This window comes from Talpa occidentalis, unplaced genomic scaffold (genome assembly GCF_014898055.3).
Source record: "Talpa occidentalis isolate TD23 unplaced genomic scaffold, MPIMG_talOcc4v2.1 talOcc4.11, whole genome shotgun sequence".
Classification (NCBI taxonomy): Eukaryota; Metazoa; Chordata; class Mammalia; order Eulipotyphla; family Talpidae; genus Talpa; species Talpa occidentalis.
Window position 1 is genome coordinate 5,599,154 of NW_023601104.1, and position 23,258 is coordinate 5,622,411.

Here is a 23,258-nt window from a genome sequence, read left to right on the forward strand (position 1 = left end):
CCAAAACAAAGGGATACCCCACTGATTGGGAGAAAATTTTGGCACACAATACTAATGATAAGGGACTGATCACAAAAATCTACAAAGAGCTAATGAAACTCAACAAAAATAAAGTAAACAACCCAGTCAAAAAATGGGCAGAACAGCTACAAAGACACTTCCCAAAAGAGGAACTGCAAATGGCCAAGAGGTATATGAAAAAATGTTCAGCATCACTTGTAATCAGGGAAATGCAAATCAAAACTACCATGAGATACCATCTCACACCAGTGAGAATGGCACATATTAAAAAAAAAACTAGCAACAACAAATGTTGGTGAGGATGTAGAGAAAAAGGAACTCTCCTGCACTGCTGGTGGGAGTGCAAACTGATCCAGCCGCTATGGAAACCTGTCTGAAGGTTCCTCAATCTGCTAAATATGGAGTTCCATGTGATCCAGCAATTCCATTCCTGGGTATCTACCCAGAGGACACAAAAACATTAATTCAAAAGGGCACCTGCACCCCTATGTTTATTGCAGCACTATTTACAATAGGTAAGCTATGGAAAGAACCCAAATGCACAAAAATAGATGACTGGATCAAGAAGATGTGGTACACATACACAATGGAATATTACTCAGCAATCAAAAAAGATAAACTCATGCAATTTGCAGCAACATGGATGGAGCTGGAAGGGATCATGCTCAACGAAATAAGGCAGAAAGAAAAAGAAAAATACCAGATGATCTCACTCATAGCAGGAATCTAGAAAACCCAAATAAAGAATCAGGAAAAAGACTAATTATAATAAAGTAAAAATCAAAATCAACAGGCAACTATAAACCACTACCGGGGCGGGGGGGAGAAGGGAGTAGGATCAAAACAAGGGTGGTGGGAATTTTATGGGGACTGTAACCCAGATGAAAATGCATACATTGTACAAAAATGAAAAATGATGTAAAAAAAAAGATGACAATGGTGGGAAAAAATGATGAAAAGACAGATTTAGGAGGGATTTTTCAGGAAAAATTGGCAGGACATGGTGACAAATTTGACATAGAGGTAACAACGAGGGCCCCTCTTTAGTAAGTCTGGAAGATCTTATAGCACTAAAGAAAAATCTGGAGCTCAGTCTTTTTTTTTTTTTTTGAAGATTTATTCATTTATGCATATAAGAGCTGGGGTACAGGCCAGAGATGTGGGGGTGAGAGGATTCACCAGACAGAGTGGGGAACAAAACAGGCAGAGAGACTGAAATACACTGCTGAGGGGAGCAGCGGGTGGGACAGGAGAGGTCTGCTCGCCATGTGGGTTGCCCTCTGGCTGGCTGGGGATCGAACTTGTGCTGCAGAGGCTGTGGATTGCTTCATTGTACAGTGCTTAACTCCTTGTGCCACCTGGGAGGCCGTGGAAGTCTGTCTTTTTTTTTTTTTCTAAGGAGGGGATATAGAAAAAACTTAGTAAGGTGAGGTGACTATAGAGTATCTGTACTATACCATATTTTTTATAACACAGATGAGAAAGCAAAAAGTCGTATGTGAAGACATGCCACGGAATGTAAGGACAGATAGGCTAGAAATAGAAGGTATAAAAAGTGAATGAATTGTCTGAACAAAGAGCTAGGAATTGAGTAGCCACCATAAAGGCAGAGGAAGAGGAAAACAAGATAAAAAAGTGAAGTTGACAGGGTAGAAGGAAAGCCAGGAAAAGTCCATTAAGGTAAAGGAGAATGAAATAGAATTAAAATAAAGAATACTGGGCCTCCCTGGTGGTGCAGCGGTTGAGCGCTGGCTTGCGAAGCTGCCCGCAGCCTCTGTAGCAGCGGTTCAATCCCCGGGCTGTTCGATCCCCGGGCTGCTCCCTCCCAGAGGAGGGTCCCATATGGCGCACAGACCTCTCCTGCCGCCCGCTGCTCCCCTCAGCAGTGTCCTTCGGTCCTTCTGCCTGCTCTGCCCCCCGCTCTGGCTCTGGTGAATTCTCTCACCCTCCCGTGCTTCTGACTGTACCCAGTGCTTGTATAAATAAATAAATAAATCTTTAAAAAAAAAAATAAAGAATACTAAATAGGTTACATGTAAAATAATGTCGATAGATATTCTCAACAAGAAAACCACCTTTCTGATTATATAAGTATCTGAACAATAATTATATTGATGATTTAAAATAACTCCTCCAAATAAATCCCAAGTCCTTTGCAGTTATTCACATACATTCTGATATTTGCAGAAAGCTAATTATAAGCTTTATAAGCTTCAATAAAATGCTTTCATATGTTTAAAGACTATTGTTTTTAAAGTTATTCCTTTATAAGTTAAATAATTTTAATTCATTAAGACCATGTTATCTTTTTCTTCACTGCTGTCTTATGAACTCTCAAACTTTTTTAAACTATTGATTGATTCTGTGATGAAATACCTGATTAAAGGTCCTGTTTACATCTTTAAGAGTAGGGAACTAATACAACTCCTGAAATCTTTGAACACAATGAGATGTTTAGACTTCTTAAGGGTTTCAGTCAGCAATAACAAACTTTTTCAATGACTTTAAGGGCCTTATTTTGTGTAGTCTATATTTTTTCTAACATTATTAAGGTTATGTTTCTAAACTCAAAAATATTAAATGAAATACAGACTGCAATTGACAGAGTTGGAGCTGCTATCAGTTAACAACCGAAAGAGTGGTATTCATTCGCATCAATGAGGAAAATAATAATGAGAAATAGAAATATTGAAATTAAAGCGCTTGTTAGAATCTTCACTTTGTGTTATGTTGTAGCAGAAGGCCATTTTCAGAGAAACAATACTGTGAAGAGTGCACCTAGTTCTGCTAATCTTTTTATTTATATAATTTTATATTATTGAGTTATTAGTTTTCAACATTATATATGTTCATGGATATAGGTTCATAACTCTACAAATGTATGTTATCACACCACACCTACCACCAAAGATCCAATATTCCTCCACCATAGTCCATTGGGCCTCCTTCACCTTTTGTTCCCCTCTCCTCCTTCCTCCAGGCCTCAGTTCTGCACTCAGATTTCAAGAGTTTGTTTTGGTTTAGTTTTGTCTTCTTTGCTTCATGCTTTATTTTTATTTTATTTTTTAAAGATTTATTTATTTATTTATACAAGCACTGGGTACAGTCAGAAGCACGGGAGGGTGAGAGAATTCACCAGAGCCAGAGTGGGGAGCAGAGCAGGCAGACTGACGAAATACGCTGCTGAGGGGAGCAGCGGGCAGCAGGAGAGGTCTGCAAGCCATGTGGGACTCTCGCCTGGCAGCCAGGGAGCAAACCGGTGCTGCAGAAGCTGCGGGCAGCTTCACAACCCAGCACTCAACCGCTGCGCCACTGGGAGAGGCCCTGCTTCATGCTTTATATTCCATATATGAGTGAAATCATACAGTATTGTCTTTGTAGCTCTACTTCCTTCATTCTACACAGTATTACATTATGTGTATGTACCACATCTTTTTTTTTCTTCTTTTTAAAGATTTATTTATGCATACAAAAGCTGGGGTACAGGCCAGAGGCACGGGAGAGTGAGAGAATTCACCAGAGACAGAGCAGGGAGCAGAACAGGCAGACTGACTGTAATACACTGCTGAGGGAAGCAGTGGGCGAGACAGGAGAGGTCTGCTGCGCCATGTGGGTTGCTCTCTGGCCGTCCGGGAATTGAACTTGTGCTGCAGAGGCTGCAGATAGCTTCATAGTGCTGTGCTTAACCCCTTGCGCCACCAGGCGGCCCCTGTATCACATCTTCTTAATCCATTTATGTGTTCTTGTGTACTTAGGTTGTTTCCATAACTTGGCTATTATAAGTAGGGCTATAATGAACATAGAAGAACATATATCCCTTCTAATTAGTGTTTTTGTATTCTTCCAGTAGATACTGGGAGTGGTAATTCTATTTTAATAGATGGATCTATTTTAATATTTTGGTTTTTTTTTTTTTGCTCCTAAATCAAATTTTATTTATTATATATACAAATAAACTGCCGTCTTCTGAAAATTAAAAATATATGTGTAAACATTGGTATAATTAAAATAGCAGATGAAAATATTAAGGATCTCAAAAATATTTTCCCTCATTTATCTTTTGCAAGATATTAAAGTGTCTGTCTTTTATCACATACGGCATTTATGTCACAAAGTGAAAATCCAGGAAAAAATTCATTTTAACTGCACTATTCACTATTATTGTATGCATTGGTATTCATAATAAACATAAATTGTAATACATTTGAAAAAATACTCGTTCTTTCAAAATTTGATATTTGTAGGAAGTCTTTCACATTGCCTTTGCATAGATGGTCTCACTTAGAGCAGGAATATAGGGGAACCCAATAAGACATCAGTGTAAAAAAATAACAGTACAAAACACAACAGAGCAAAAACAGACAATTATAAACCAGAAATATCCTGCAGGGGAGGAGGAGGGAGAGGGAATAGAGGAAGGAGGGAGGAGCACAGGGGACTGAGGTGATGGTGCAGGAGTGCATTGGGGAAGGAAACTCTATGGGGACTACACCTGAGGGGGTGGGGGGAAGCAAATATTGTTTAAAAATGAACAATCATGTAAAAAATTAATATAACAAAAAAACAAAATGGAAAGAATATTGAAAAAAATCTATTTTAATATTTTGATAAACCTCCATAATGTTTTCCATAGGGACTGGACCAATCTACAGTCCCTCTAAAAGTGTTTGATGATTCCTTTTTCTCCACCTTCTCACCAACAATTATTGTTTCTTGTCTTTTGATATGGATCATTCTCACAGGTGTGAGGTTTTGTGTTTCTCATTGTGGTTTTGATTTGCATTTCTTTGATGATCAATGATGATAAATAATTTTTACTTTTGCTGTTGGCCTTCTGTTTGTCTTCTTTGAAGAAGTGTCTATTTAATTCTTCTACCCATTTTTTGACTGGGTTCTTTGTTTTCTTGTTGAGTTGCATGTGTTTTATAGCTCTTGGGTATCATTCCCTTGTATTCATAGTTAAACTAGCATTGCTAAACTAGCATTGCTAACTCCAGTGGTCACTGGAGAAAGTAGTAATAAAAAACAGAATAATAAAGCTGAAAGACACTGCACAAACTGATCTATCTACTAATGACTATTCAATTTATAAAACTTGATATAAAAATGTAATTTAAACTTAAAATCTTTGGGAGGTGTGTGGTGAGAGGTATACTTAGAAAAGTTTTTCATGATCTATATAATTTTCTGCAAAGAAAATTAGCAAGGTTTTTGTTGGTCTTCTGGTTGGTTTTTCCCTTGAAGATTATCTAAGAATACTATGGTTTTGCCCTTTAGAGGAAAACACTAAAAAAAGTTTTAGCAAAGCAACCTATCTGCTGCTGTAATAAGCACATTTCCTGGGAGGAAAGAAATTTCACAGAAGCAACAGGTGCTGGGCTTTCACTTTATTTTGTTTTGCCAGTAAAAAGGAAGACAGTAGAAAATAGTCAAAATATGGCATAGACAATAAAAATGGAATCTTTAGTCCCAGCACAACACAACAAATATTGTACAGGATAGCTACTTAGAGCTGCAATGCTGAAAGTGGGCTGAAACATTACAACCCAGCAAACAAGGTTCATTCAAAAATATTTTTATGGATCAAGATATGATATATTAGGGAAATAATGTTCATCAAAAACCAAGTTTTTGACAATTGGCACCATGAAGCAATTATTATCTCTCATTAGTAAAACAGTTTGTTTGAAAGCAATCAGTTTTGGAGAATACAGGCAGAAGGGCAAGTTTTGAAACATATGAGAAGACTATTATTTTACAAACAACAAATGATTTAAAATGGTCTAAACTCACATTATTTGGAGCCACTTTCATGTTATAGAACTCAATAAATAATTCCTTTTCAAAACTTCACATAGCTCTTCTTGATCCACTTGTAATTGTAGGACATTATTAGTTGCATGTGTATCATGTTTCCAGATACTGGGTGTTGAAAGATTTATTCATGTGGAGCTGTGCCCCAAGGTAATTTTGGTTTTCGTAAAACCTAATTCTACAATTATAACCATCTGAGAAAATGAATATCCTTCCTATCTAACACTGTAGTAAGAAGAAACATTTTTATTATTAGCTTGAGCCTCACAAGTGATTCTTTTTTTCATTTTCCTTAAACTCCTTACTTAAAATTTTTTTATTAGACCCTCAACCCACAAATGTTCAACTGTCATAAAAGATCAATGTTACTGAGCTGCCAGCATTAATCTTTTGTTTGAAATGTATAAAGAAAGATAAATAAAGGAGATGCTGCAAAATGTCTTTGTGAACTAGAGGCAGATATTGCAATGATAAATAACATAACCTGCACACATTAGTTAAAATGTTCTTGGGTAGAAGAAATTCCTAAATATCAAAGACAGTGGCATCACTGTCAGGTGCTCCATAAATAAACCATGGACAATTCCTGACATTGGGCCTTTCATTCTTGCAGAGCTCTGCTAGATAAGCAAGCTCTCCTTGCCTGTCTGAATTCTGCATGCCCATTTCCAGAAATGCTGCTGCAGATAAGTAACACTGTCATGTTCATTTTGTCAACTACAAGCCAATCCCTTCCTATCTGCAGTTTGGGAAACATTATCAAGGTCAGAAGCAATCTCTCAGAAAACCTTTCCTAATGTGGCTATATTTGATGATTTCAGTAGGGAGTTTCTATAAATAAACTTTGCAGAAACACACATGTGTTTTCCAAGATTTTATTCTTAGGCCATGGAAAAAGGAAGGCCTTACCAGTAAGTCTTTGGGAATTTGAAGCCAAAAGGAGAATGAAGTCATTCATTGTATATATTTTCATTACTCACTGAAAATACGATACTGGAGGCATATCTAATTCTTTGAGCTGCTCTGCAATGACCCTACTTTCTTTACCGCCCTAACCTCTTCCTATTTATTTTATTTCATTTTGACAAATAGCTTATGAAGCATTTGCAACTGATGCACATATCACAAAATTATTTCTGCCAAGCTTCCTCTGTGACCTGCCCGTGGGACATGACATGCTCCAAGCTGCACCGCTCTATCAGCCCTCATTTTTCCAGGACAATGCAAATTATGACAAATTCCATCATACTGCATTATGTGCTTCATGGTAATCTCGCTAATTCTAAAGAATCAGGAGGGCTTGCTGTTCTGCTGAAGGGCATTCTGTCTATTTGAATGATAGCAAAACAACATTCGCTACCCCCTTCTTACAATCCCAGCCGTGGTCACCACTGCCCCATTTCTGCCAAGCAGAACTGCTCTTGCTGTGTAACTTCCATACCAGAATTACCTATACATCAACAGAGTTATCTAACAGGAAATTCCACTTCACCAATCAAGACAGTTCTAAGTCCAGAAAGAAAAAGACATTTGGTGGTAAATTAAAATAGGAAAGAGTATTTTAACTGACTATTGGATGACATTTATTTTTAGCTATTTAAAATGAAGGGTTAAGCTCAAATTTATAATGTACATGATACAAATGAGACAATTTCTAGATGTGAATGCTTTCGATTAGATTCTTTTGCTGCTGGATCACTGCAAATGGCCACTTGAGAAGTCTTTTTGAGCAAGTCAGCGAACCTTGAGGACAATCCCTCTTTATTTCAGAAGGTGGCAGCATTACTACATGAAAGAAACCCAAGGTCTCTACCGTAGTCCATGGCCACATTCCTGAAATAAACATGTATAATTCCCAAAGAAACATATATTTTATCTGGTGGCATAATTTACTTATAACATTAAAACTCAAACATCGAGCAATTTGTAGCAATAACCATGATTATGCTGTTAGTGGCCCAAATGTCACTGTCTAGATTAGGCTAAATGATACCTAGCACCGAAGAGCTTATATGATTTATTTTTTATGATCACGGGTAGAACTTGCATGCTTAAAAGGTTCACCAGAAAACTGCCTTCAATAAATACAAAAGGATGAAACGATTGAAAGTATCTTGTATCATTGTTCAAAGATGTGATTGTAAAATATTGTCACAGGAATGAGGTAGATTTTAAATCTCAGACACTTCTAAAAAAAAAAAAAAGAGGTAAATATCCTGAACATTTTTAATGCTACATTTTAGATTTTAAAGTATTTTGCTATAAACAAATAATTCACCCTATGGAATAGCAAATTAATACATATCTAAACTGCTTTGTCCTTTATGAGTAGCTTCTGAAATAGAGAACAAAATAATGGTCTCTTTGTACATATAACACACTAAAATTGATTATTTTAACTACTTCTGGAAATTGTAGTAAGCATAAATCTTGAGATAAGTGGTAAGAGTAAAATATCCCATTTAAACCCTCAATAAGCTATTTTTGGGGATTTCTGCTCTAATGCATATTTCTACCTGGAAACTACATAGTAACATAGACCTTTTTTGGGGGAGCCATTATCATACATCAAATTGAAATTGTTATGCATAATCAAGGAAAAAGAAATGTAAACCACATTATATAAAGTTGAAAAGGTTTCACAATAAACACACATTTCACTAGTTACTAAAATAAGGGCAAATTTAAGTCAGCATTTACATCTGTGCTTTAATGGAACGCTGCATAATTGGTTTAATGTTTTAGTGAGTCCTTATATAAGCTTCATAAGTACACAGCACAAATCGACATTAAAGTATTACTAAGAAGAGACAGAAAGATCTTTGGCTTTCTACTTTACTTCCAGTGAGACTCAAGTCCCTCAGAGGAATAGGACATTTTGTGAGTGAGGATGGCTTCAGCAAAGGCACTGGGCACACCCTGCGCGTGCTGTGGCTTGTTGACATGAACCAGGGCAGGCAGACACCAATAATACATGAAGTGCGGTTCAGAGGCAATTAGGATCAGTTGTCAAGGCCAGGCCATTAATGAAAGAACATGTCAGAGGAGCTGGAGACTTCAATGGTTGAGGGCAAGAAGGCGATTTAGTGTGACAGATCGAGTCCTTCCAATGTCCTCGGTGGTACATGCTAATACCAGCCTTAACAACCTTTTGTGGCAGTGTATAATGCGACTAACATGGACTTTGATTCAGCAAAATGACTGCTGCCACTGTTAGTCTGTCTCATTCGAACAACGGTAAAAGCATTGCTACAAATAATTATCCACTTCCGTCCCTCCCTCTGCCACTTAATGCATCCGCCCTTTGTGCATGCCATAATGGTCTGTTACCAGAAGGTTAGGGTGTTTTTCACTTTTGGTTTATGTGATACATTTTTTTGGGGGGTAACACATATAATGCCAACTAATTAATTATAATAGATTTTAGAAGGCACAATAAATAATTAAACATCCCAGTCTCATGTAGTTAATAGTAAAAGTCCCCAACAACCAGTCAAATTTGTGAAAACAATGTCCACCCCGTAAGTTTCTCACAGGAGATATGGTGGTTGCTTTCCTAGATACTAAAACCATTAGCAGTAAACCAAACTTATTCCCAAAGGAGTGAAAGCAGGAGCATCACAGATAAATTATCTTACTGTCATTTTTTAAGCCTTTAAAATTGATAGTAATTTAAAATAAATACCTATATCTCTGACAACCAGTATGAAGTAGGAAAAATATGTTGAAACTGATTAGCAATCCAGGTATATGATAACAAGGAAAGCAGTCTGGCAAATAGTTCAACCTATAGATTTCTATGTTATGATAAAACACCATAGTATCACACTCTTATTAATTTTTTTTGTATGAAGCCTGTAATTCATTAGTTTTTGACTTTTTTCATATTTTCTATTTATTTAGATAAGTTATTCTTATGAAGGGGAAGCTGAGTTAATAGAGGAAAAGTGGTCTACATTTTCCTATAATCTCTTAGTGTTCAGGATTTACTTTCAACATCTCAGCTACAAAGATGATGCTGCGATACCTTAGGGCTTAAGGCAGAGAGCTCAGTCCTGGCTGCTTATAAATGACCAGACAGATAATGAAGAAAAGTGTTTGGGTTGAAATAGTGGGAATCATGTTGTCAGGGTGGTTACTTCTTAAGATATATATGTTTTTTTTTAATCTGTGTCTTTCTTTTCCTTCTCTTGGAAATAGCTTTCTCTTCTTTATTTCCTATTTTATATTACGCTGTTCTCCTTTTTTGCTATTTTGTTCAATTCTCTTTGCTTGTCCCTTTTTTTCTCTCTGTCCGTAACCATTGCCATTATTTTCCTCTAATATTTCTCACATTGCTAGCATTCTTACTTCCTCATATAAGCCACTTTTTTATTTTCACATAAGAGCATTCTGAACTGAGCCCTAATAGGAGTACTGGTGTTAAGAGAACTATCAATACAAACATCTATGTATTCATGCAATCTCCAAACACTGTTTCATAAATAAATCTTTTTGACACAAATATATCGAGAAAAGTTTCCTGTGCTAAAAAATACATATTCCTTATAGTTGTATCGAAGTAAATTACTTTCAAGATACCTGGAAGTGTTAAGCCACCAGTATATTAAAACCACACTGCAAGTGTAAATTGTGTATCTGGTTCTGATAAAAAAATATATCTCCTTCTAGAGATAAGTTCAGTAGCCCAATGATCTACTTCTGAGCAGTCTGCAAGAAATCTTGCTGAAGAATCAGCTCTCCAACTCTTGGTCTCTGTTGTGAGATAGGATATTTCTGCATCTTGATAAGAGTGTATTTGATACCTGATTTCCCCCTAAACTGTAGGACTAATATGATAACAATCAGCTGTTGATTAGGCACTAGTCTTCATTATTTTTTTCAAGCTGCTCGTCTTCATGGTACAGAAATAGACCATTGGACTCAAAGCTGATCGCACAAAATGAGTGATGACACTGCCCATTGGTACTTCAGAAGCCGCTGTAATAAAAGTGATTTTATATTTTATTCATTTGGATAATAAAATATTTTAAATCCATCAAGATGAAATTCTGAGAAATTTCTATTTAAAAAAAGGATAGTTTTTTTGAAGCGAGCAACTTTTTGAAGATGGCCTTTGACACTGTGTCAGTCTCTGTCTTTGTCTGAAAACCTGGCATTTGTCACCTGTCATAATGTGTTTACTTTGAGTATAGCATTTTAAAGGTATTATTTTGTCTTCTAAAAACTCCTTGGTTTTCCTTTATAAGCATAATTATATGTAGTTTCTTCAATCATTACCTCATATTTTAATAATATGTTGCCATTTGGGTACAGCTATAACCATAATAATGAACATGGGGTTCAAAGATCACTAGATAAATAGATGGCATGAACCATTAGCAAGAAATATTCCACACCATAGAGATCACACATTAAAAACCCTGAAATTCACTACAGAATTTGCTATTCTGACTAAGGCATCTTTCTGTGTAATTAACATAAATCTCTTTACAAAACATGCTAGTTTTAATAACAAATAGGGACATTTTACAGGAAAAATAAAGAATAGAACACAAATAAAATTATAATATGAATAATTTAGTTATCTCCTTATATCTCATAATGACACTGTGTAGCTATAATGGACCTAAACTGGAACTATTTCCCTTAAAAAATGGGCTTATCTCCTCTTCCTATTTGCCATTGAAATTCATATTATCACTTCCACACAAAAGCATATAATTAATCCTAATTGTTTCCAACATTCTGAAGAGGAGAAAGGAATCCATAGAGGTTTCTCTCTTTTATATGTTAATCCTTTCTGGCCACAAGGGCACCATTTAGTAAATTATTTCTTCCAAAAACGCTGGCCAATGGCTTCTAGGCCTGAAGGAGTTAAAGCAGTTGCAGGAGGTGAGTCACAGAATTCCTTTGTGACAGAAAGATGAAACTCGGGTGATTGCTCAGAGGTGTCCTGCTCTGCTATTGAATGATGATCCAGTAAGGGAAAAAAAAAAATCACTTCTCACCTGCAGGTCTTAACAAGACAAATGAAGAGTATGGACTGTAAATGCATAGATGGGGTGGGTGTGAAAGGAATGTAATGGTGTTCCTGATTGATACAAAATTAAAATGAAAACAGAATGAAATCTTCCCTAGAGGTGATTCTTCAACTTTGTTATGACTTTTGTCCACGATGACCTAACTCTGTATTTCAGTCTTAGGATATTTGTCTTTGGAGACAGTTGGTAGCATAATGGAGCTTTCCTGTATAGTTCCTGTAAACCTTTGGCAGAGCACAGTTCCAGTAAACCTTTGGCATTTTAACCTCTAGTCCTCTAAATTAACTCCTTACCGGAGATATGGTTTGCAAATACTATCCTAAGTCCTACTCAGTTAGGACAATGTCCCACACCCCAGCTACTTAAGTTATTTGCACCAACTTTGACTCTGCTTTTCCCAAATAACTGTCTTTGGCAAGACCACACTCCCCACAGTATCCAATTTCTGGCTCGACTACAAATATAGCCAATTAATTACTTGCTTCAAAATGGCTCAGTGCATTTTCTATCCTCCCTGCCTAACCTCACCTACCCCATTCTGCACCCTCAGACACTTATAGAACCGTAGCAGTTATTTCCTTGGTTGAGTGTAGGTTTTTGCAGGAGCTATCTTTGAAGTTGCCTCCAGAATTCTGTTAGCCCCTGAAATTTCCATCTCACACTTCTCTGGTTGATTACTGCTGCCATTAATATAGTCTAAGTAGTTCTTCAGAGCTCCACTAATTGCAACAAGATGTCCTCTCAGAAGCTTCAACAGTATGTCCTGTTGATTTTCTCTAGTAACCTTTGAACTCCTGCCTGCTTCCATTTTATGGGCCATCATTCATCCATTCAATATATTTTTGTTGAGCAACTGCTATATGCCACACACTGATTGAGATACAATTAGTGAACATAACTAATTTAACTAACATAACACCACAACTTTTGTATGGTGTTTAGTCTAGTAAAGGCATCAAATTTGATAAAGACAATCACACTGTAGCTGTGAGACATGGATAAGCACACTTAAAGGTGAAGTACAAGGTGCTATAGGAGACTGGCCAGGGAGGCCAGGGGATCAGAGAAGGTATTCCTAAGGATGCAAGGCCTGTGCAGAAATCTGAGTGAAGACCTTTGCTAGTTTCCAGGCACAGAGTGAGATATGTACACAGGTATCATCACAGAAAGGAGCATGGTAAACTTAAAGGGCTCAGTGAAACTGTGCTTGCCTCACAGTTCTAACACCCTTCTCTTGCTAGATCAGCTATGTTGGCATTGAAGGGAAGTTTCCAGAATTGCCTTGCTCCCAGTGAGGTCATGCTTCCTCAGCTGAAACACCACCCTTTCTTTTCTTTTTTTTTTTTTTTAAAGGTTAATAAAAGGTTTATTTACAAGGGAAAAGGAATTGAGGAAATGCACAACTCCGGGAGAAAATAGGGAAATAAAGTCTTTAATGCATCCTACCCGATCCGCTGACCTGGAAACCCAAAGGCACTCTCAGAGCTGGCCTTGCGCTGCAAGCTGGTGGGGAGCCAACAAAGGGGAATCCCCCAAAGCCCATGTGTCTGGTTTTATTTTATTTATTTATTTATTTATTTTTTAAATAATAAATTTTATTTTTATATTCCCCCATACAATTGTAAACGCCCCATTCTGACCCCAATCCCTCCCCTCCCGCCCCCCACCCCCCAAAAAGTGTCTCTGGTTCATAGTTTTTTGTTGATTTTGATTTTCACTTTCTTATAGTTATTCATTTTCCTGGTCCCTTATTTAAGTTTTCTAGATTCCTGCTATGAGTGAGACCATCCGGTATTTTTCTTTTTCTTTTTGGCTTATTTCGCTGAGCATGATCCCTTCCAACGCCATCCATGTTGCTGCAAATTGCATGTGTTTATCTTTTTTGAATGCTGAGTAATATTCCATGGTGTATATGTACCACATCTTCTTGATCCAGTCATCTATTTTTGGGCATTGGGCTGTGAAACACCACCCTTTCACCTCTGCAAAGTAGTTAAGAAATCAAATCTGTGACGGCCAGTGTGGCCGGACCACACACCTTTCTCTAAGTTATCATACAAACTAATCAAATCCATGTCAATCTCAACCCAACTCCCCAAGTCATCTCCATTTGACCCCCTCTTCCACTACTCTGACCTATCCCACAGCCTTTTCCCGGGCACTATAGAAAGCCCAAACTTACTACAACTATCATAGCAACAAAATTCCCCATATCCACAATATCTTTGATCAACTTTCTCTTCACCTTTTTGTTCGCAGTGAAACCAGGTTACATTCCAGTCCACATCTTCCCCTGTGGCCTTCAAAATGGAGGCTATTTCTCTCTTCTCCCCACCCATATCATTCTAGGACCTTGGGCTGGTGTGTTCTCCCCAGTTCCTTAAAGAGGTTAGAAGCACAAGCCTCCACCAGGTTGTACTTCCCCTACTTGGTATTATCAAGCACTTAACACCTTGGTGCCCTGTTCATTTGTGTATCAACCTAGCATTTATTTAATTTTCTACCAGGTTGTCATTACTCCTCTTATCCTTGGCAACTTCCATATCTAGATTGATAATCCATCTCACCTTCTGAAACCTCATGTGTCTGAATTTTACATTTCCAACACTCTTTTTCTCTACCCACCTCAATCACCCTTTCCTGTAGTCATTCGAGCTTGTATTTTCAAACCATAAGTTATGGTCCACTAATAATAAAAATCAATGAGTTTTGATTTGATTTAATGAGTTATAACCGCAGTTGTTTTTTCCTTTCAAGTATCAGAATAAATTAAAAACTCATTACATGAAGTAAGGTAAACATTGTTTCATGAAATTTTCTTCCAGGTACCTATCATGTATGTGTGGGCATACTGGAAATCAGTTTTGAAAATATGACTTGCTGTGTGCAGTCTAAGAAGTGTGAGAAACATTGACCCTCCTTGTCATCACCAATAACTCCAGACTCCCCCTAAATATGTTCACATAGGCCTTCTTCAGATGAGATTCCAGGTTCTATGACTTTACACATATTCTTAATTTAAGTTTTGCTAATTTGTTATATTTTTCAATTTAAATCCCAAATGCTACACCCAATTCTCCAACTATTTTGTGCTGCTATCCAAGCTGCTGAAAGTTGCTGGAGAAAAACATAACCGTGCAGACAGATATCACCTTAAATTTATGACCATAAGTTCCAAGCAGGTCTTTAATGCTATGCAATCTTACTACATTTCACTACTATTTTAACTTTCTAATGCTCCTGACAACTACTTTATTTTTCATGTTCTCTAAGTTGATAGTCTGGCTTCTTATTTCATTTTTTCTGGAATCAAGTCCACAAATAGATGAGCTCACTACATCTTTCCTTAGAGCACAGTACACTCATTCCTGCTTTTACTTAAGGTTAATCACTCCACTTCAAGTTCCTATACATCTTGCCAACACAAAGATTTGGATTCTGAAATTACTATTTCACTGTCCTAAGAGTTCATTTTTATCATCCTATTTAGATGATCCCCATTAACATAGAAATCTGCTGGAAAACCTACATCTGCGAAACAATAATCCCTTGACCCCAGTTTACAATTGCTCTATTGCAGTTCCCCCATGTAGTAAGATTCTCTGAAAGTGTTGTTCATACCCAGTGTCTCTTCTTCCACTTGCTTACCCCATCTGTTGAATTCAGTCTTGTCTAAATTTTCAACAGTCCTCATTTTGTCAAATCTGGAGTTCAGTTCCCCATTCATATCTTATTCAGTTCAGAGTATCCCATTATCTAGCTCCATTCCCCCCCCACTCCTTCATTCTTGAAGTACTTTCTTCACTTCTAAGATGCCACCCTTTCTTGGTCTTTTGTTAATTTCCAATCAAAAGAAATCCACAAAAGGAGATTAGCTCCACTTTATCTTTTCCCTATAGTGGCATCATTTAGTGCATACTTTTAAAAAATCCATTTATATGTTACCACCTTCCATGAACTTTTGAGTTCCAGACTCATATAATCAATCATCTCCCTGCTTGATGTAGACATTTGGATATCTACTGGATATTACAAATTTAACTTGCCCCAGGCAACTTTCCACACAATAAAACCCCACCTACCACCTCTTGGTACCAGTATTCTACTTTCTGCTCCTATAAGTTTAACTATTTAGGACATTGCATGTAAGTGCAATATTTGTCCTTCTTTAGGCGACTGTTTCACTTAGCATGTCTTCAAGGTCCATCCATGTTATCACATTTGGTAGGATTTCTTTTTATTTTTTGTTGAGGTAACATTGGTTTACAAAATTTATATGATTTATAGGTATAGGATCACACCCTTTAGGTGTATGTTAGCACACCACACCCATCATCAAATCACCTATAGACCTCCACCAATGTCTATTTTCGTGCCTTGCCTATTTTGCTCTCTCTCCTCTCCCTGCTCCTCTAAGTAGCCTCAGCTCTACAGTCATATTTCTAGGGTATGTTTTTAGTTTTGTTTTATCTGTCCTTTTGTTTTGTTTCTCTATATTCGTATATGAATGAAACCATCAGATATTTGTCTTTCTCCTTATAATGTCTTCCTTTATAAGAAAGATGAATAATATATCAATGCATGTATATACTACATTTTCACTATTTTTAATCCCTCAATTGGTCCTTTAAGTTGATTCCACAACTTGATATTATGAATAGTGCTGCAATGAACAAGAGTCCTAATATCACTTCAAAATTCTGATTTCCATTGTTTTTTAATAAATACACAGAGGTAGGATTGCTAGATCATGTAGCAGTTCTGTTTTTATTTTTTTGAGGACTCTCCATACTGCTTTTCACAGTGGAAGCACTGTTTTTGTATTCCCACTAACAGTGTACAAAGGTTCTAATTTTACGCATTCTGGCCAACACTTGTCTTTTGCTTCCTGGATAATGGCCATCCTAATGGGTGCAAGGTGATTGCTCACTGTGGTTTTGATTTGCATTTCTCTGATGATTAGTCATGTGAGCATTCTTTTCCATATACTTTCGTTGGAAAAATGTCTATTCAAGTCCTTCACCTATTAAAAAAATCAGGTTATTTGTTTGCTATTAGATTGCAGGCATTCCTTATATATTTTGAAAATTAACTCCTTATCTGATATATGGTTTGCAAGTACTTTCTCCCATTTCCATTGTTTGCCCTTTTAGTCTATTGTTTCCTTTTGCTGTGCAGGAGCTTTTCAATTTGACATAGTCTCACTTGCCTATTTTTGCAGGTTTACATCCTTATAAGGTCATATGCAGTACCGTGTGGAGAATAAATTGTTGGGGAGGAGCGAGAGGAAAAGTGGGGAGGTCAGATAATATGACCATTGTAAAACCTTGGAGAAGGATGGAAGTAGCTTGGAGTAGGAATTTAAGGGTGAAGGTAAAAACAGCTGATAGATTATGACTGGGTCCTAGAGTTTGCTGATGTATGTAGTAGATGGAAGAGGTAACATGGACTCTCTCTAGGTTTTTGTTTGAGCAATTGAGTGAATATTAGCAAGTACCATAGGGAAGACTGAAAGAGAAATGAGTTTGAGAAGTAGATGAAATTAGGTCAGGTTAATAAACTATTATGTTGTCTTTTATCCCACGTGATATGTGTGGATATTAGCCATGTAGTTCTGGTAACTGTTTCTGTTAGTTAATATTGAAGACTGGAGCTCTTTTTGTGACATTTGGGAACTAAGGAATCTTTGTGATCATGATCTCCAGTGTCCTTGTAAGTTCGCAGGCTCATATATCATTATGCTGGGTCCTGTACTTTAGTCAGCTACACTACCTGCTTCAAAGAGAACCACTAGTACAATTCGATAACCTATTCTATTAATAACACCATCTCTCAAGGTATAAGAAAAAACAACTATTTTCTAAATGTTAGAATTGAATGATCTCAATAGTTATTCAAGATTATGTCTTGACCTGCACAATAATAAAATGGTCTTGTTTCAAGTTTAAAAAAAACCAAGAACTAAGGACTTCTGAATTTAACACTAAACCATGCTAATTCTTTTGGATAGTACTACGTAGGTTTAAAGAAATTAAACTTAAATATATTGCTAAGACATTCCTTCTAACATCCATGTGACCAAATAGTTTAGTAGTGACCATATACTTTGTCATTTAAGCCAGGATATTTTTGAGAGTGAAAGAAGGCACTATTGATAATTACAGGTAAATAACAGGACAGTCTACATATATTGGGACCTGTGGTGACTGCATTTATAAAAGATGGTATCTTAAGTATGATAGTCCAGGCAGTAGTGTCTGGTGTCATTTAGCTAAATAAAGTTCAAGAAAATGAAGAATAAAATGAAAAGAAAATCAGGAATTATGTGTCTACTTAATGTGCTTTCTCTTCTTTGGTTTCCATTTGGTTGATTTAAATACATAACTAACTACATATTAAAAAGTCAGTTTGTTTACACACCTGTGATTTAAATTGGTGGTACAAATCCAGACAAAATTCTCCTTTCATCCTATCAACCTAGTTCACATGTTAGGTCTCTGAAGATATAAAGAAGACACTGCAGACTTTTACTGTCTAAACATTAGAAGAAAAATTAAACTAATTTCAAAAAACCAAAATAATAAAATTATGACGAGTTAAAATTAATGCTTATATTTACTATAGTTAATAAATAAAATACATATATTAATAGGTATGTTAAATATATGCATACAAAGGAAATGTTATTTACATATAGAATAAGACTATCATTTCTAAATCACACTGAAAATCAAATCTTTAGTAACCAAAGGGAAAAGGATTCCCATAATGTAAATATATACTTGAGGATGTTTATTTTCTCATTTCAGTTTCATTTTCAAAATATGCTGTATTTTCTGTGTAACCCATTTTTCATCTGCCCAATTACTAGCAATCTTTTTTCTACCATCAAAAATGATCATTTGTTTCTTTATTGTAGTAGATAAAACATCCTTTCATTGTTTCAGCTCACAAGCTGTGCAGATCCTACCCACTGTTCTTGCCTCCAGCACTTCACATTATTGGTGTATTATTTCATGCATGCCCTACTCTTTTATCAATTGCTTTTGAAGTAATGTTAATAGACTAGAAAATTGAGACATTTATGAAGTATAGGCAGTGTTTATGAAAAAATCCATAAAATATGACACAGGCAAGACAAGATAAAAGCAGCATTTTAATAGATTATGGCAAAGAGATCCTGTCAGAGTTGACAACTGACTCCTTCGAGATCACTAATTTTTATGGGATTAATTCTGTGGTATAAAAAATGAGTTAAATATCCTAATTAATCTGTAAATAGCACACCCACAATTAAACCTTGTGGCCCCTTCTTGGATTGGGTCTGCAATGATTTTTGAAAAGTAATTATCTCTTATTCATAATGAAGAAGGTTTTTCTTTTTTCATTTTTTTTTTTCCCTCATGGCATTTCAGCTAAAAATCTACCTGGATTCAAACTTGAGTAGCAGTCTTCTGATGCATAAATCAGTTTGCAACCTGGTATGAAGCCATATCCATTAGATTTGTGAGGTGTATACTTATGAGGGGTTTATATATCAAGAAAATAAAATTTGGGGCAATGGTACAGGAGTGAGCTGGCTTGGAAGATCTAGAGTTTCCCCATATTCAAAATGGTTGTGCCACAATTTGCAGCACATAGAAGGTATAGAGTTCCCTTATCTTACGGAGATGAAAAAATGGGAAATCCCTTCTCTAGTACAGGAGTTAAAAAGTCCATTATGTAGGGGTTAGAAACAAAAACTGTTGTTTTGCTTTTCCTGAGGCTGTGGCAGTGTGCTCAAGAAATATTGGTTCTATTCTCCTTCCATCCATCTTTAATGTTTGGGTTGAATAATACTTTCAGTTGATCTATAGTATTAGCTGTATGTAGTCAGATAGAAATAATACAAACTTATTAAATATAAAATATTTGAGAATATTGTAAAAGGTAATGTGAATATTAATGTATACTAGTCTTTATGATTTACCCTTTATTTCATTTCATCTAGACAGCAGCTCCAAAGACAAGTATTACTGCTACCACTTTGTTAAAAATAAGAAAACTGAGGCTCAGACATGTTAAAGGAATTCTGTCTATACCTGTAATAGGTTGTAGAACAAATTCGTGAAGCACTGTTTCCTGACTTGAAATCCTATGCTTTTTTTCATTATAGGTATACTGTGAGGTTATATCTTTGCAAAATAAGAAATAACTTAATGTAGTTAAATATTTTATGAGTGGGCCTCCCTGGTGGCGCAGCGGTTGAGCGCTGGGTTGCGAAGCTGCCCGCAGCCTCTGCAGGGCCGGTTCGATCCCCGGCTGCTCCCCGGCCACCAGAGGAGGGTCCCACATGGCGCGCAGACCTCTCCTGCCGCCCGCTGCTCCCCTCAGCAGTGCACTTCGGTCCTTCTGCCTGCTCTGCTCCCCGCTCTGGCTCTGGTGAATTCTCTCACCCTCCCGCGCTTCTGACTGTACCCAGTGCTTGTATGTATGTATGTATAAATCAATCAATCAATCAATCAATCAATAAATAAATCTTTAAAAAAAATATTTTATGAGTTTTGGTGAAGAGAAATGTTATATGTTATTCAAATCAGTAAGATCTCAAGTTAAAAAAAGGGAGGAGGCTAATGACTTTTTACTTTTCATTTGTAGTTATTTTTTTTTTCTAAGATTTATTTATTCATGTATAAAAGAGCTGGGACACAGGCCAAAGGCGTGGGGAGTGAGAGGATCCACCGAGACAGAGCAGGGAACAGAACAGGCAGATGACCGAAGCACACTGCTGAGGGGAGCAGCAGGCGAGCCAGGAGAGGTCTGCTGCACCACATGGGCAGCTCCCTGGCCGGGCCAAGCTGCCAATAGCTTCAAAGGCTGCTCCCTAGCCCCCTGTGCCACCAGGGAGGCCCTCATTTGCGGTTATTTTCTTCCTTGATTTTCATGAGAAAGAAAGATTGTAGAAGTTAATCTTTTTTTTTTTTTTTTTTTCATTAATAGTTTATGGCCCTGGCACTAGGTAAGCTGTGGTTATTCTGGTCAAAAATACTGTAGCAAAATGGTGTAACACTACCATTTTTGAGAGAAAAGAACTTTTAAGTTGCCACTATTTGGCAAAGCAGTACCAATATCAAGATAATGCCATCCTTGTGAGATAAGAATATAGTTTTCTGATTGTTCAAAATCCTTTTATAAATGACTTAATATTTTGGCTGATTCAATCAGTTGATATGGTCAATAGGATTAAATGACTTATTGATTTGATGCATAACCTATGGAATGTATTTCACAACAGAGGGAACTTACAGGTTAGGCAGCACCTCTCACATTTCACATGAGGAAATAGAGAATTAGTGATTTGCTCAAGATTACATGCAAATGATGTTGCAGATTCCTGACTAGACATTCCTGACGTTTGATTCTAAGTCCACGGTCCTTTTTCAATAAACTCTCTTCTCTGACTTGTACTAAATTATTATTCAGTCAAATCTTGGGCACACACAATCTAAGATTTTAGTACATATCTTGATGGAACATTTTTCAACAGGTAAATCAGCTAAGAATAGATAGGTCTGTATTATAAACGTGATGGCAAGAGAAGTTCTAAGCTGACAGAAAGAGAAAATAATAAATGGCACCTTTTTCATCTCTAAACTCTCTAATACCAAGAAAACACCTTATAGCCCTTGCCTTGGGTAAAAAATATTTGAGATGCCAAATCCTGTTATCAATTCATCTCTATGTGTGTCGGGAAGGATTACTACAGTTAAGTATATTCTGAGCCTGTTTATACTCAGTATTATTTCTGAAGTTCCAATAAGAATGCCTATTTTTATTTTTGAAGTGACACTAACCTGTGGAGAAAGAAAAAAGTATTTTTAAGCCATTCTTCGAAGTTCATTTCCATGAAGCTGTTTTGGTAGTTTAAAAAAAGGAAGCAAGCTGCAACTGAATTTAATAGTCATATTTTCACACTCTCTGAATACAAATAACAAATGAATGTGATGTATTTACAAAGTTTGATAGTAAGATTTGTATTTCTGCTTATTTATACTGCTATTATGTCCTAAAATGGAAAGTAGAGACAACTAGTCACAGAGGAGCACTTTTAATATAATTGTGCACACATCTTCACCTAAGAGCAGATGGAGGCATCCAAGACTATGGTTCCTTTTGGTGGTGGGAAAATTATGGTGACCATTCCTGAGGGGAAAAATAGTATGCTGTGAAAAAATAAAGAAGGAGGCTTCAAAAATTAAAAAAAAAAAAACTTTAAATGGTATACATTGACTCTGTTCTAAAGTATGTAAAGCTCCACACAAGGGACTATGGTGATGGTGCACGGGTGAATCGGTGGTGGGGATTCTATGGGGACTATACCTGAGAGGAGAATGCAAACGTTGTACAAAAATGAACAATGGTGTAAAATATATAAAATAAATAAATTATATTAAAAAATAATGCATGTAATGCGCCAGATAATTATCAGTAACATTCCTTATGCTCACAAAGTGTGTAATATTGTTGAATAGAAAGCAATGAGCACAGTGTTAAAGAATTTAGATCTAGTTTTTATGGCTCTAACTGAAATATACTCTATAAGACAAAATATGCATTTCCAAACCTCTTTTATTTACAATTCCTAATTACTCTCATGATTCAAACCACTTGGGTATTAAGTTTTAGATAACTCCTTTTACATTCAGTTACCACATCAGAAGATTCACTTTGACTTGAGATCTACTATCTCTCTATGTACCACAAAACACCCGTGTTAGTTGGAGGAATTTTGATGCAAACATAGAGGAAATTATAAATTCTTTGTTACCGTGCTTGTGCCATTAAAAAAAGCTAAATATCTCACATCAACAGAATTCTATACATATGTCTAAGAATGATTAGTTACATTTTACTTTTCAACTTTTAAAGGAAATTCTGTTCATTCTCATAGTTATCAACCAGAAGACACAAAATCAAATAACAATAAGATAGAAATAGGAGGGCCTCCTCGGTGGTGCAGCGGTTGGTTGAGCGCTGAGTTGCGAAGCTGCCCGCAGCCTCTGCAGCACCAGTTCGATCCCCGGCCTCCAGGCGAGGGTCCCACATGGTGCTCAGACCTCTCCTGCCACCCGCTGCTCCCCTCAGCAGTGTAATTCGGTCCTTCTGCCTGCTCTGCTCCCTGCTCTGGCTCTGGTGAAATCTCTCACCCTCCAGCGCTTCTGACTGTACCCGATGCTTGTACAAATAAATAAATAAATAAATAAATAAATAAATAAATAAATCTTTAAAAAAATAGAAATAGGAAATGAGCATGATGAAAAAGAAACACACATACAAGTTGGATTTTATGCATCAACATGTAAATCAGGTTTTGTAATTTTTTAACTCTTAGCTTGCTAT

At 36.6% G+C, this 23,258-nt stretch overlaps 1 protein-coding gene and 1 long non-coding RNA gene across 4 annotated transcripts in view; one reads left to right on the forward strand and one right to left on the reverse strand.

The window, feature by feature from the left end:
- The window catches only part of LOC119238453 (uncharacterized), a 444,593-nt gene that overhangs the window by 254,157 nt on the left and 167,178 nt on the right, over window positions 1–23,258 (forward strand). The gene's annotated exons all lie outside the window — the stretch shown is intronic.
- Window positions 1–23,258, reverse strand: part of DPH6 (diphthamine biosynthesis 6) — a 260,459-nt gene that overhangs the window by 55,111 nt on the left and 182,090 nt on the right. Inside the window, exon 12 of one of the 2 annotated variants that reach the window (XM_054700307.1) lies at window positions 18,392–18,413. The exons of the other annotated variant lie outside the window; for it this stretch is intronic. The gene's annotated coding sequence lies outside the window, so the exon portion shown is untranslated. Of the gene's footprint in view, window positions 1–18,391; window positions 18,414–23,258 lie in introns of those variants that run through there. 2 annotated transcript variants of the gene reach the window in all.